Source organism: Hordeum vulgare, chromosome 1H (genome assembly GCF_904849725.1).
Source record: "Hordeum vulgare subsp. vulgare chromosome 1H, MorexV3_pseudomolecules_assembly, whole genome shotgun sequence".
In the NCBI taxonomy this organism is placed as follows: domain Eukaryota; kingdom Viridiplantae; phylum Streptophyta; class Magnoliopsida; order Poales; family Poaceae; genus Hordeum; species Hordeum vulgare.
The window spans coordinates 425,680,602-425,696,507 of record NC_058518.1 but is presented as its reverse complement, the minus strand read 5'-3'; positions in this window follow the sequence as shown (position 1 = coordinate 425,696,507).

The following is a 15,906-nucleotide window of genomic DNA, read 5'->3' as shown; positions in this document are numbered from 1 at the left end:
CACTTCTCCCATTGCAAGAATCATAGATCTAGTTGGCCAAACAAAACCCAAGACTCAGAGAGACTTACAAGGATATCAAATCATACATATAAGAAATCAGCAAAGATTCAAATATAAATCATAGATAATCTGATCACAAATCCACAATTCATTGGATCTTGACAAACACACCGCCAAAAAGGATTACATCGGATAGATCTCCATGAAAATCATGGAGAACTTTGTATTGAAGATCCAAGAGAGAGAGAAGAAGCCATCTAGCTACTAACTACGGACCCGCAGGTCTGAAGTAGACTACTCACGAGTCATTGGAGAGGCAATGATGTTGATGTAGAAGCCCTCCAGCTCCAAAGTCCCCTCCGGCAGGGCACCGGGAAGGGTCTCCAGATGAGATCTCGCGGAAACGGAAGCTTGCGGCGGCGGAAAAGTGGTTTCGTGGACGCCTGATTTTTTCTAGGATTTTAGGGAATATATAGGCCAAAGAGCTAGGGCAGGGGAGCGCCAGGGAGGCCACAAGCCTGGTGGCCGCCCCCCCCCCCCCCTGGCCGTGGCCACAGGGCTTGTGGGCTCCCTGTGGGCCTCCTGCCTTGGCCCTCAAGTCCCCCGATCTTCTTATGTTCTGGCAAAATTTATTTCGGGGATTTTATTCCGTTTGGACTCCGTTCCAAAATCAGATCTGAAAAGAGTCAAAAACACATAAAAACAGGAACTGGCACTTGGCACTGAATTAATAAGTTAGTCCCAAAAAAGATATAAAAGGTATATAAATATCCAAAGTTGACAAGATAATAGCATAAAACCATAAAAAATTATAGATACGTTTGAGACGTATGGCACATACATGGTCACTAGCGTCGAAGGCAACACTAGGGTGGGGCGAGGGAGGTAGTGGCCCCGGGCGCCGGCCCAAATGACCTCACACCTGAGGTCGGGCTAGGAGAATGGGGTGAGACTCCTCGGTCCCCCCATCTCTCGAGGAGTCGCTCGATGAATCAGAGCCTTCAAAGCCATCCCTTGGGTCCGGGTGCGATGGCCTAGGGGGCTAATAGGCACCCCCTCAAACACCACTTACGGCTCATCACTTTCTAGCCTGAAAGTCAGACGCAATTCTGTAGTGTCGAAGTAGAAGGGCGGGATGAGGTCGTCAATCCGAGCTTGGTCCATGCAGAGGACCTGAATACAGGCCGGACCATCATCCTCCAGAGAACCCACATCCACCGCCACCATCTTGCCAATCGGCTTGGAGACCATCTTGAGGATGAAGTCTAACTTGTCCTCTAACGGGAGCCCAGAGATTGTGACGATGACATGTGACAGGGAGAACTCTGGCTTCGCCACCTCAAAGGCCTCCTTCACCAAGACCCGTAACTTGTGCAAGCGAAGTTATATCTTGTGGAAGCAGGTGCACAAGCGAAGCATTTCCTCCGAGGGGAAGGGGACAGAGAATACCCCGAGAGAGACCTCCGGACCACCCAGTAGAAGGACTCATCTCGGACCTTGCCAATGAAGTCAAGAAGCTACTCAGCAATGACGGTGGCAGTGATCGGAACCTAGGGCGGCAGCTTCTGATCTGGTACCGCCGTGATGGTGTCCAGGTGAGGTGTGGCGGAGGGAGTCGATAGGGGCCAAATGATGAAGTAGAATCCCCCGTTGGTAAAACGGCCCACGTGATCCAGAGTGTCCGGGCACCGCAGTAGTGCTATACACTTCGAGCGGAAGTGACACGCAATGCCACAGTTGACGCATAACTGAGCCTCACAGGCACGAGCCCGAGCCGCTGAACTATCACCCACGACCGGCTCTAGAGGCACCTGGTGCTCATCACCAGTCCTGGACTACAGAGCCACAGGTCAACCACAAAGCCCGATGTCTCGTCCATCCAGTGCTTCTTGGATTTCTTCTTCTTCTTCTCAATAGTCCCAAAAGCGGTCGGGGTATTGTGTGTTGGGTAACTTGGGCCTTCTCGTGGCCCATCATGGACCAAGCCCCTCCACTTAACATTAAAGTGGGCACTTATCCCCTACACAGAGGCTATATAAAGAGAAGAGCACCCTATTGTATAACTTGATCAATGATTAATAAAGAAAGACTCCCATCTACTTCTCTATGTCAATTTACTTTCTGTATCTGTGCGTGATCGACTACGACATACGCTCCCGCTCCGCAACCTCGGACTAGACTCATCGGCAAAGTTGCGGAACATGTTATCAGCACGCTTCGCTCCACCAACTCTCTGTCAAGCCTGCATCAAGCAGGCTTTCGTCGTTCTCGCAGAGGTATGAATCCGAAATTTCTTTGCAAAAATGAATTCCCATTGTCATTTGATTCCGTTTTTGCGATCCCGTAATTTTTTGGATTAGAATTTACCTATGGTATGGATTTTTCTCATGAGTGTTGAAATTTGGAGGTGGGCCTTAGGCCCATTAGAGAATTTCAGAAAATCTACAAGGGCCCATGTAGGTGGTGGCATGGCAAGGTGGTGGGAGTTTAGTCCCACCCCGCTAGTGGAGGAGAGTTTGGACCCCTTTATAAGGGTCTCTCTTCCACATGCTATTGGAGAGTGAGAAGAGAAGGTGCCCTCGCGCACTCCTCCTCCGCCGCCCGCCTCGCCACGCCACGCCACGCCTCGTCACGACGCGCCGCGGGTTGCGGGAATGAGCCGAGCCGAGCTCATACCTACGCCCTTATTTTTGCCGGTCAGGAACGGAGAATACGTAACGGACAAGGAACGATCCGAGACGTCGGATCGTGGCTGTTACCGACTCGGACGTGGGCTTGGCCCACGTCTCTCCACCCAGCCGCCTTTATAAGCACGCGATCGCCTACCCTAGCCGTCACGAAAAATCAGATCACATCTGCCTCACGCCTTCGTTCCTTGACTGCTGCTGCCGCCGGCGACTCCGTCCCGTTTACCGCGTACACGGTCGACGGGAGAGCAGGCCTCCGAAACCTCGCCTCTCCGGTTCCTGTACGGGAGAGGGGCGATTAGGTTTTTGGGGAGCGATCACGCGACTGCTCGCCTCCGTCCGTCTGCTTCGTCTACGTTCGCGTCGCCCTCGTCATCGCCATGTCTTCACCAAGCGAAGCTGATCGTCTCCGCGAGGAAGCCGAGAAGAAGACGGCAGAGGATACTGCCGCCGCCGCCGCTGCTGCTGCTACGGCCTACTGGCCGATTGGAGGGTATGACTCGTTTATCCTCATGTTCGTATTTATCCTAGCAGTACTACTTGTTTGCATAGATGCATCCACTATATACGTAGTATGTGCTAGGTTAGCTCAAGATCAGTATGTCATTAGTCTAGTCAATGCCATGCTAGTTATTATTTTGTGGATTAATGTACTCGGAAAATTGCCTATTTACTCAACAATCCAAAAACCTAATGTCTGTAGGAATTTTTCGAGTAATGGTTTTGCTGCTGCACTGAAACCGGATAAGTTTACCGGTACTTTTTTCAAGCGTTGGCAGACGAGAACCACCTTATGGCTCACGGCTATGAACGTGTTCTGGGTAGCCGGTGTCACTCCTACGGAAACTATCACTCCTGAACAGGAGAAGATGTTTAAGGAGGCCACCGTTCTATTCCTTGGAGCAGTCATTAGCGTGATCGGAGATAAGCTGGTTGATGCATATTTACATATGCATGTTGCCAAGGACTTGTGGGAGGCGCTCGAATCTAAATTCGGGGCCACCGATGCTGGGAGTGAGATGTATATTATGGAGCAGTTCCACGATTACAAGATGGTTGACAACCGTTCTGTATTGGAACAAGCTCATGAGATAATATGCATAGCTAAGGAACTTGAGGTTCTTAAGTGCAATTTGCCGGGCAAGTTTGTCGCGGGCTGTATAATTGCTAAGCTCCCTAATTCCTGGAGGAACTTTGCTACTACTCTGAAACATCAGAGGCGTGAGTTCTCAGTAGAGGACATCATCGGCCATCTGAGTGTTGAGCAGAACTCGAGAGCAAAGGACTCCAATGGAAAAGCGGTGGAAAGCTCTTCTGCTGCCAATATGGTACATCAGAGGAACTTCAATTCTCACAAGCCCAAGGGAAAGAACTCTGTCCAACAGAATACCGACTTCAAGAAGAAGGGGAAGAAGCCCTTCAAGAAGAATAAGAAGGGAGATGGCTGCTATACTTGTGGTTCAGAGGAACATTGGGCGAACAAATGCCCAAACAAGTACAAGAAGCCGGCGCAGGACTCCAAGTCTGCAAACATGATTGTGGGCAACAATGAAAGTGGTGCATCTGGGTACGGTAATTTACTTACTGTATTTATAGTTTGTCAGTCCACCGATTGGTGGGTGGACACGGGTGCAAATATTCATGTGTGTGCTGACTTATCTTTGTTCTCTTCTTATCAGGCCACCGGTCGCGGGTCCGTATTGATGGGGAATGGCGCGAGTGCTTCTGTTCTTGGTGTTGGCACGGTCGATCTGAAGTTTACTTCGGGAAGGATCGTGCAGCTGAAGAACGTGCAGCATGTCCCCGCCATCAAGAAGAATCTCGTTAGTGGCTCCCTTCTGTGTAGAGAAGGGTTTAAGTTGGTGTTCGAGTCTAATAAAGTAGTAGTTACGAAATATGGACTTTTCCTTGGAAAAGGTTATGAATGCGGAGGTCTGTTCCGCCTTTCTCTAGCAGATTTTTGTAATAAAGTCGTGAACAATATTCATTCGAGTGTTAATGAATCTGAAGTTTGGCATTCACGTATTTGTCACATAAGTTTCGGTGTTCTGTCGCGGCTAGCAAAACTGAATATAATCCCAACTTTCACTTTAGCCAAAGGTTCTAAGTGCCACTCGTGTGTGCAAGCAAAGCAACCTCGCAAGCCTCACAAGGCTGCAGAGGAGAGACACTTGGCACCATTAGAACTCATACATTCTGATCTTTGTGAGATGAATGGTGTGTTGACTAAAGGTGGAAAGAAATACTTCATGACATTGATAGATGATTCCACTAGATTTTGCTATGTGTATCTGTTAAATACTAAAGATGAGGCTCTACACTACTTTAAAATCTATAAGGCAGAAGTTGAGAATCAACTTGAAAAGAAAATTAAACGAGTCCGATCTGATCGTGGTGGAGAGTACTTCTCAAACGAATTTGATTCATTTTGTGCGGAACACGGTATTATTCATGAGAGGACGCCTCCCTATTCACCCCAGTCAAACGGGGTTGCCGAGCGGAAAAACCGTACTCTAACTGATTTGGTTAACGCCATGTTAGATACATCGGGTTTATCCAAGGCATGGTGGGGGGAGGCTATATTGACCGCGTGTCATGTCCTGAATAAAGTTCCTACAAAAGATAATGAGGTCACTCCCTACGAGGAGTGGTCGAAGAGAAGGACGACACTCTCGTACTTACGCACTTGGGGCTGCTTGGCGAAGGTCAATGTGCCGATCCCCAAGAAGCGTAAGCTTGGACCAAAGACTGTGGATTGCGTTAATTTGGGATACGCTAAGAATAGCGTAGGCTATAGATTTCTAGTAGTGAAATCTGAGGTACCTGACGTGAAGGTCGGTACAATAATGGAGTCGAGGGATGCTACATTCTTTGAGGATATATTTCCCATGAGAGATATGCAAAGCACTTCTAGACAGGAATCTGAGATAACTCCTGAACCTGCCATTCCTATGGAATATTATGAACAAACACATGATGAAAATCCTGAGGAGGATGACGAGGAAGCCCGTGGTAGGGGCAAGAGACAAAGGACTGCAAAGACCTTTGGTGATGATTTCTTCGTATACCTCGTGGATGATAATCCCACTTCTATTTCAGAAGCGTATGCTTCTCCAGATGCTGATTACTGGAAAGTTGCTGTCCGTAGCGAGATGGACTCCATCATGGCTAACGGGACATGGGAAATCACTGATCGTCCCTATGGTTGCAAACCATTGGGATGCAAGTGGGTGTTCAAAAAGAAGCTTAGGCCCGACGGTACGATTGAAAAGTACAAGGCTAGGCTTGTGGCCAAGGGCTATGCCTAGAAAGAAGAGGAAGATTTCTTCGATACTTATTCACCTGTGGCTAGACTGACCACCATTAGAGTACTACTCTCATTGGCGGCCTCTCATGGTCTTCTCGTTCATCAAATGGACGTTAAGACGGCTTTCCTGAATGGAGAGCTAAATGAGGAAATCTATATGCAACAGCCAGATGGCTTTGTGATAGAAGGTCAGGAAGGAAAGGTGTGTAAGTTGCTGAAATCTTTATATGGTCTGAGACAAGCACCTAAACAATGGCATGAGAAGTTTAATACAACTCTGACATCTGTTGGCTTCGTTGTTAATGAAGCTGACAAATGTCTATACTATCGCCATGGTGGGGGCGAAGGAGTTATATTGTGCTTGTATGTTGATGACATACTGATATTTGGAACCAACCTCAAAGTAATTGAGGAGGTTAAGTCTTTTCTGTCTCAAAACTTTGAGATGAAGGACCTTGGGGTGGCTGATGTTATCTTGAACATCAAGCTGTTGAGAGATGATGAGGGTGGGATTACACTTCTGCAATCCCACTATGTTGATAAGATTTTGAGTCGCTTTGGATATTCAGACTGCAAAATTTGTCAAACACCATATGATCCTAGTGTGCTTATTCGAAAGTTTAAAGGCACAGCTATAGATCAATTGAGATTCTCTCAAATTATCGGTTCACTTATGTACCTAGCTAGCGCAACGAGGCCTGACATCGCGTTTGCTGTGAGCAAACTTAGCCGGTTTGCTGCAAACCCGGGCGATGTTCATTGGCGTGCTGTTGAAAGAATTATGCGCTACTTGAAAGGTACTGTCAACCACGGGCTTCACTATACGGGATTCCCATCGGTACTTGAAGGGTATAGTGATGCGAATTGGATCTCTGATGCTGATGAGATGAAGGCCACTACTGGGTATATGTTTACTCTTGGGGGTGGTGCTGTTTCCTGGAAGTCTTGCAAGCAAACGATCTTAACAAGATCGACAATGGAAGCAGAATTAACAGCATTAGACACATCTGGTGTCGAAGCAGAATTTCTTCGAGATCTTTTGATGGACTTACCTGTGGTTGAGAAGCCGGTTCTGGCTATCCTTATGAACTGCGATAATCAGACGGTTATTGTTAAAGTGAAGAGTTCAAAGGACAATATGAAGTCCAACAAACATATAAGAATGAGATTGAAGGCTGTCAGACGTTTGAGAAACTCCGGAGTGATAGCGTTGGATTATATCCAAACGGCTAAGAATCTGGCAGATCCCTTTACTAAAGGGCTATCACGTGTTGTGATAGATAGTGCATCGAGGGAGATGGGTATGAGACCCACATGAGTTGCCATGGTAGTAACCCAACCTATATGATCGGAGATCCCGTGAAGTAGGACCTGGGAAAACAAGCCAGTGGTGAACTGAGGAGAGTAACTTTACTAACCCACTCCGTTGGAGATGCAATACTCTCGGATACTGTACGGTAGGATGACTACTGTCTTAATGTGTTCTAAAGCTTATATGTAAGCAAGATGCTGTCCTACAGAGCGATCTTTGGAGGAACACACCTATATGAGCTTGACTGCTGGTCACAGTCTATGAGGTTTGGGTGATCTCTAGTAAACTCATGAATAGGCCAGGAGTGTGACTAATATGCTCCACCCGAGGGGTCACCTTCGGCAGTCTAGTACTAGTAAGACTTGTGGTGAAGCTCTTTTACGCCAAGCTGACAATTCAAGGCATAGTCCATTGTTCAGTTGTAAAGGAGTGTAGCTACTTGTTCTAGGTGAAGCTCAACCTTAATAGGTCTTCACTGAAATGCTGGTATATTAAAACAGTGATTGGAACGAGGGAACACGATGTGCCCTTGAGATCTGGTGGGGGATTGTTGAAATTTGGAGGTGGGCCTTAGGCCCATTAGAGAATTTCAGAAAATCTACAAGGGCCCATGTAAGTGGTGGCATGGCAAGGTGGTGGGAGTTTAGTCCCACCCCGCTAGTGGAGGAGAGTTTGGACCCCTTTATAAGGGTCTCTCTTCCACATGCTATTGGAGAGTGAGAAGAGAAGGTGCCCTCGCGCACTCCTCCTCCGCCGCCCGCCTCGCCACGCCACGCCTCGTCACGACGCGCCGCGCCGCGGGAATGAGCTGAGCCGAGCTCATACCTACGCGCTTATTTTTGCCGGTCAGGAACGGAGAATACGTAACGGACAAGGAACGATCCGAGACGTCGGATCGTGGCTGTTACCGACTCGGACGTGGGCTTGGCCCACGTCTCTCCACCCAGCCGCCTTTATAAGCACGCGATCGCCTACCCTAGCCGTCACGAAAAATCAGATCACATCGGCCTCACGCCTTCGTTCCTTGACTGCTGCTGCCGCCGGCGACTCCGTCCCGTTTACCGCGTACACGGTCGACGGGAGAGCAGGCCTCCGAAACCTCGCCTCTCCGGATTCTGTACGGGAGAGGGGCGATTAGGTTTTTGGGGAGCGATCACGCGACTGCTCGCCTCCGTCCGTCTGCTTCGTCTACGTTCGCGTCGCCCTCGTCATCGCCATGTCTTCACCAAGCGAAGCTGATCGTCTCCGCGAGGAAGCCGAGAAGAAGACGGCAGAGGATACTGCCGCCGCCGCCGCTGCTGCTGCTACGGCCAACTGGCCGATTGGAGGGTATGACTCGTTTATCCTCATGTTCGTATTTATCCTAGCAGTACTACTTGTTTACATAGATGCATCCACTATATACGTAGTATGTGCTAGGTAGCTCAAGATCAATATGTCATTAGTCTAGTCAATGCCATGCTAGTTATTATTTTGTGAATTAATGTACTCGGAAAATTGCCTATTTACTCAACAATGAGATCGCGGACTTGATGTCACTCGTTAATGTGGATTGATCTTGCATATAGGGGAATTTGTTGACTATGTTGTAGGGAGACGATGCTCCGATGAGCATGACACCGCCGCGATGCACTGGAAGTACACGCGTCGTCTCGCTCGTTTGTGTCACACGACGACTAACAGCCGAGATGAAATCGTCTTCCCAAACTCATACACGCCGCCGTTGTGGCCAACGACGCCATGGTCGTCTCACGCGAGATGCTAGCGAGCCGCTGGCTCCGCAGCATTGCAGCGTGCTAGTTGCGATACGTCCACTATAACGCAATCGTGAGTGCAAGTCAAGGGCGTCATGTGTCGTGGCCACGGCCGTGTTGGTCGTCGTCGGCGGCTGCGCTTGCTGGCTCATGCACACGCATCCCACATGACCGTCACGCTCGCCTGCTCGTGTGTGAGTCTGACCGTTGCTGCCGCGCCTCGAGCGCTCCGCTCGTTGGCCGTCGTGTCGTGCGTGGCTGCGCTGGCTGACCAGGTCATTGCAGAGCCTGCCACCACCGTAGCACATCGAGGCCACGCCAGATGCATGCGCCCGGCGGGATGGTAGCCACTCGCCACGCGGAAAAATCCATTTTAAACCTTGAATTGGTAGAGGTCCGGCGAAATAAACCCTCAACTCAAAATCCCGATCGATTGTACCCTGAACTATGTAATCCCGGTCTAAATCAAAATCTAGTAAATTTTAAGCGGGATTCAAGGACATACATTACGATTAGGCCAGCTCATCAATCTGTACCGTTAGACGAAAAAAGGAGAGCAAAATTTCAACCGGGATTCATCTGATGGGCTGGCCCGCTTTAGTTTTTTTTTTTTAAATAAAAATTTCAGAGGACAAACACCTATTCACTGATTCGTTGGGTCTGAATATATGGGCACGCGCAGCCATAGCCCGGGCAGGCTCCGTATACGTACAATGTAGGGAAAAAGAAAAAGAAAACTTTGTATATTACAAACTTTCGCCGGACCGCATGCATGTCCGATTGTCACACACCTCGCACTCTCGCAGGGCAAGGCAAGCCACGCATGTACAACCTAACCAACCCCCAGCTACCTAGCTCCACTCCTTGTGTTTTAATTCCAAGGGGAGTTTCATCAGTTGGCCGCTCTTTCTTTTTCCGTCCAGCCGTCTCCCTCCGTCCGCGCTTGCTTGCTTGCTTGCTTGGACTGGACCAGCTCCAGCAGCGAATCACCACCGCCCATGGCTTAACTAACCTTGATGCTTCCTTTCCTCTCTCTGTTGCCTTCTCGTGTTATTATACATCCAATCGATGCCTAGAATTGAAAAATGAAATGCTAACGGGGGGCACGCATTGGGAGGGTAGCGCAGGGAGGGCAAGCCGAGGAAGCACCGGCATGTGAGACAGGGATCGAACTAACCGTCCAATCGCCCAGATCAAACTAACAGTACAAAGAAAAAAGAAATCATAAAAAGAAGTCGCCGCGTCGTCATGCGATGGTCACCGTCCTCCCGCGTGGGCCTTGCTGGCCATGTCGTGCACCACCGGGAGCACCGCGACCGACCGCACTTGCCGAAGGTGCTCGCAGCCGCCTTAAGTCGCAGGCGCGCCCTTATGACGCCACCACGCACTCGTCACGTGCAGAGGCACAGCCGCCGCCGCCGCCGCCACCGAACTTGGGCACTAGGGAAACCTAGCGTATGCCCACTTGGATGGGTCGTGTGGGTGTTGGATGGGCCGGCCTGCTGGTTGGTCGGTCCGGATGGGCCTTGACTATAGGGCTACCTCCTTTCTCTAAGAAAAAAAAACAAACGAGTAGGGGATGCGCGTGTGATGATTTAGATGGGCTAACAACCCACGTTCCGCTTATTGCCAACTAGCTGGGCCTTTGCTCGCGCATTGCATTTTAGCCTGTGGATTTTTTCTGTATTTACATGTTTTAATTAATGTTCCTGCTGAATATTTGTACATGAATGCATCTGGAACTAATCAATTTCAGCTAAAACGCAATTTTAGGCACAAAAGAGCCTCGGAAATTTGATTTTAGCGTTAATTTCTTAGCATGCTATCTTAATGTACATGCTTCTCTTATATGCTTTTACTGTTGTAGATTAATTGTTGCTTACTTTTAATCATTATGTAATGCATATTTTAGCATGTTATGAATAACGGAATGTCATTTTGATGAATAAAATGTATCAGCATCGCTATTACATCATGGATTATCTGATGTAACACTTGATAAACGATGATGGCCGGAATTACTAAATCAGGAATCCATCAAGTTGGCTCATAAGGAGCTCAACTAGCCCACTAAGCATTCATCACGGAGATCATCCTTCGGTCTCAGTGACCCTAAAGGGCGATATGCTTGGAGACCCAGATGGTCCCAACCACTCCTATGGTGAATGTCCGGTTCTTGCACTTTCTTCAACTCCACCGACATGGTACCATGCGTAATGTGTACATGACAGAATGAAGTGTCCTAGTCGTTTAGATCACTCTCGCGAAGTGGTTTGAGAGGCTGGAGCACATTGTTTGTCCACAGCGAGAGGAGTAGAACCATTGTTGCGCAACCACTTGGGTATGTCTACATTGTCGAGAGGGATCACCATCAGATCCCATGGCGGCACCTTATATAGGTACCCATGGTAGGGTCATTAGCGTCCCCCTCAACTCGGTGTTGATGTTATCCTGACAAAGGTTCTCCTATGAGGATATACTTAGCTGACTTGACATCTAGGCTAGAGTGAATGCCCTCTCATTTACTCGCTTGGCTTCCCGTTTGTTTATAACTCCTTTGTTATATAGATACATTCATCTCCAATTGGTTGTACTCTATTGGAGCAAAAGCTTTGTTCATCATTTGGAGATTGGATGGTGTTTGCATTCATCCATTTATTCCTTTATTTATTGATAGCTTGTTATGATCTAAAATGTGTGCATTTTTTATTGATGTAGCTTCTTCCTCATTACATTAATTAGATGTCATACTTTAGAACGTGGGTGGCGCCCGAATGGAGGAAACGTGCCTTGCCAATAGCACCACCACTCATACCATTTTACGAGAGACTAAGTACTTTGAGTCTATTAAAAAAACTTCGGGAAGTATTACCGCGGGCTGCGGTTCGAACATAGTTGGCTCCGGATGAGCTACTATCATACTTCCTATGGGAACAACTTCGATCATTCATGATGCGTTCTTCTACCCGGAGTCGACTCGTACTCTTTTAAGCTTTAAAGACATCCACGCTAATGGTTTTCATATTGAGACCGATGATGACAATGGCAAGGACTGCCTCCTCATCACAAAGCGGGGTGCAAATAGTAAACAATTATCAAAAGGCTTCTTTCATTCGACACAGGGCTATACTACACCAAGATAGTAGCACCGCTAGTGTACACTACCCTTAAGATTGTTTTTAGAAGCTCTCAACTTTTCTGCCTCTCGCATGATAGGTTAGGACACCCTGGACTTAGGATGATGAGAAATATAATTAACAACTCGCATGGTCATAATGTTAATGTGCCGAACTTTCCGAATCCCGATGATTTCGTATGCTCCGTGATGAGGTTATAGTCCTAGGGTAGGGTCATAGGCCTGTCATGTAGGTCCTACCCAAGGACTACCCCTCACAAAGGACAAGGCCCTTAGTCAGTTCCGATTGAATTAAGGAGTCCCCATCATCCAGTCGGTAACAGGTCCTCGACCATCCAGTCGGAGATTAACATTCGGAGGATATCAAGCTAACCGACTGGATACCACTCGATACATCGTAACCCCCTTGGAGGAAACGGTCGTACGTTTCCAGGCGCATTTATTAGCATTTAGGGCGTACATTACCTGTAACGTACACATTCAATCCCCACTACTCCACCCCTGTACCGGAACCGTTGTGGAGGGGAGCGCACTCTATATAAGCCACCCTCCCCCACTGGTAGAGGGGTTAGCAACTCATTGTATTCTATATTTCCACTCGACAACAAGCTCCCTGAGAACTGAGACGTAGGGCTATTACCTCCACCGCAGAGGGGCCTGAACTCATACAACCTCGCTGTAGCTAAGGCTCTGCCCATCCTTTTCGTACCCTACACATCTACTGTCAGGCTTATACCCACGACAGTTGGCGCACACCGTGGGGCAGGCGTCTAAGCGACTTCCGGCGAGTCTGCGACTACTTCCTTTCGTCATGTCGTCTGGTGGAGATTCCAGCATGGGTCACCAGATCTTCTTCGGCGCTCTCTCTTTCATCGTCGACGATTCGGCGTGGCTTCGGGATGCGCCCCTCGACGTCGAGGCGCTTCCCCGTCGCGGGGCTACGCACTTCTGTGTCGGCGCCCGCGGCATTCTTCTTCTCCAGCAGTCGGCTCCGTTGTCGACCTACACCGCCGTCACGCGCCGCGTCAAGCGGTCCCGCCGTCCGTGGCTCCAGCGTTGGGTACAACACGCCCAGGCGCGCCAGAACGCATCTTCACAACTGGCGGTTCTAGAGTCAGTTGTGGTTGCCCCGCCGTCCCACCGCTCGGGCTCGGTTCCGACTGAGTTTCCTTCCGAGTACGCGGGTCGCAGACCTGCAGCAGAAGTACACATGGCCAATTGCCATGAAGATCCCCGTCAAGCTGATCGGAACGAGCACGAGATCGGCGATACGTCCGGCGCACGTTGTCCACCTCGCCGTTCTGCCAGTCGGCACACTCGGCGGAGCAACGTGAAGCTGTTCCGTACACCCCTCCTCAACTTGGCTGCGGCTGCCAAGATAGCCGATTCCCTCCAGCCGACTGATTCAGAGGCTGGTAGAGGGATCGAGCAGATCCGAGCCCTGTTGCACACGGCGCAGCAGCATAATTCGGCGGTCTCCGAGTCGCACAACAGGATCTATAATAGTTCTGTTCATGCGAATACGCATCGGTCGGTTCACAACCCAGGTTCCCATCAGCGGCACAGAGGAGGCAGCCGTTCCATAAATCACGAAGATCGCCGCCGTTCACGCACCCCTCCGCGGGGTGGGCCCTACGGGCCCCGACATCATGATGATCGGCGTTCAGTCCGTGACACTTACGACCCAAGGCCCGACGCAAGAGGACATATCGCCTAGCAGAGGGTCGACAGGGGTCGGGCCCACCGCGATGGTCGCGATATCGACCGTCCGAGTGGAAGCAGGGCCACCGTTTCTGGTCTCGAATGTTTCAGTCGAGCCATCCGTTCGGCTGACATCCCTCCCAACTTCCGATTGGCGACGGGAATTAGCAAGTTCACAGGAGAGTCCAAGCCAGATACGTGGCTGGATGACTACCGAGTGGCAGTCCAGACCGGAGGAGGGGACGACCATGTCGCCATGAAGCACCTCCCTCAGATGCTCGACGGCTCGGCGCGAGCGTGGCTGAACCAGTTGGCCCCCTCAAGCATCTACAGTTGGGCAGATCTGGCCCGAGTGTTCATCAGGACCTTCGAAGGGACGTGCAAGCGTCCTGCTGGCCTTGTGGAGCTCCAGCACTGCGTCCAGAAGCAGAATGAGCCCGTGCGCGACTTCATCCAGCACTGGACAACTCTCTATCACACGGTGGAGAACGTCAGCGAGCATCAAGCAGTCTGCGCCTTCAAGGCAGGCGTGCGGTACAGGGATCTGTACCCGAAGTTCGGCCGAACATGCGACATCTCCATGAGCAAGATGATGGAGATAGCAACACGCTATGAAAATGGTGAAGAAGAGGATCGCATCCGAAGCGGCAAGCACAAAACAGTCACTGATGGCGATGGGGGCAACACTCGGAAGCAGAAGCAGAAAGCTCCGGCCGCTCCACAAGCAGAAGCTACAGTCGTAACCAATGCCAAGTTCAAGGGCAAAGGGAAGGCTCAGTTCACCCCCAAGAAGAAGCAGTTCAATAACCCCATCCTGGACCAGCCATGTCCGGTTCATACGAAGATGGATGAAGAAGGCAACCCCATATATGCGAAGCATACCACTCGATAGTGTCGCCTCCTGATCCAGGGGTTCAGCGAAGGGCAACCGAGTGAGAAGGACCATGAACAAGATGAGGAGGATAAGGAGGATCCGTTCCCCCAAGTCCATGCAACCCTGATGATCTTTGCTGACGTCGAGAGTAACAGCCGACTGAAGCTGGTGAATAGAGAGGTGAACATGGCCACCCCTACCAACCCCAAGTTCCTCAAATGGTCTCAGACTGCGATCACTTTTGACCAGTCGGATCATCCGGCGCATGTACCCACCCCGGGGAGACAGGCTCTGGTCGTCGACCCGGTGGTAGAAGGAGTCCGACTGCGCAAAGTCCTCATGGATGGCGGCAGCGGCTTGAACATCATGTATCGCCGACACACTCAAGGGGATGGGCATCCCGATGTCCAAACTCAGCGAGAGCAGCATGCAGTTCCATGGAGTCGTCCCTAGATGGAAGGCCAAATCACTCGGACAGATCGCGTTGGACGTCATTTTCGGCTCCGGCAAGAACTTCCGCAAGGAAAAGCTGACGTTCGAAGTGGTTGACTTCCATAGCGCTTATCACGCAATTCTGGGTCGCCCAGCGTATGCGTACTTCATGGCCCGTCCATGTTACGTATACCTGAAGCTGAAGATGCCAGGCCCGAAGGGTGTGATCACCATCACAGGAAATCGGCAGCGAGCTGAAGAGTGTCTGCAGCAGGGATCAAGAATCGCCGACCAGCAGATGGCCATCCTCGAGCTGGACGAGTACAAGAAAACAGTCGACCCCGCCGACCTGATGCGCTCGAAGAAGCTAGCTTCAGAGTCTGCATTTCAGTCGGCGAGAGAGACGAAGAAGGTCAGCATCCACCCGACGGACGCCACTGCCGCCCCGACGAACATCTCCACCACCCTCGATCCTAAATAGGAAGCCGATGTCACCCAATTCCTCCGTGAGAACTGGGACATCTTCGCATGGAAACCCTCCGACATGCCAGGTGTACCCAGGGAGTTGGCTGAGCACCGACTGCACGTGGATTCCACTGCTCGGCCTGTCCGAGAGCGCCTGCGCCGGTCCGCCGCGCACAAGAGGAAGGCAATCGAGGAAGAGGTGGCCAAGCTGCTGGCAGCCAACTTCATTCGCGAGGTT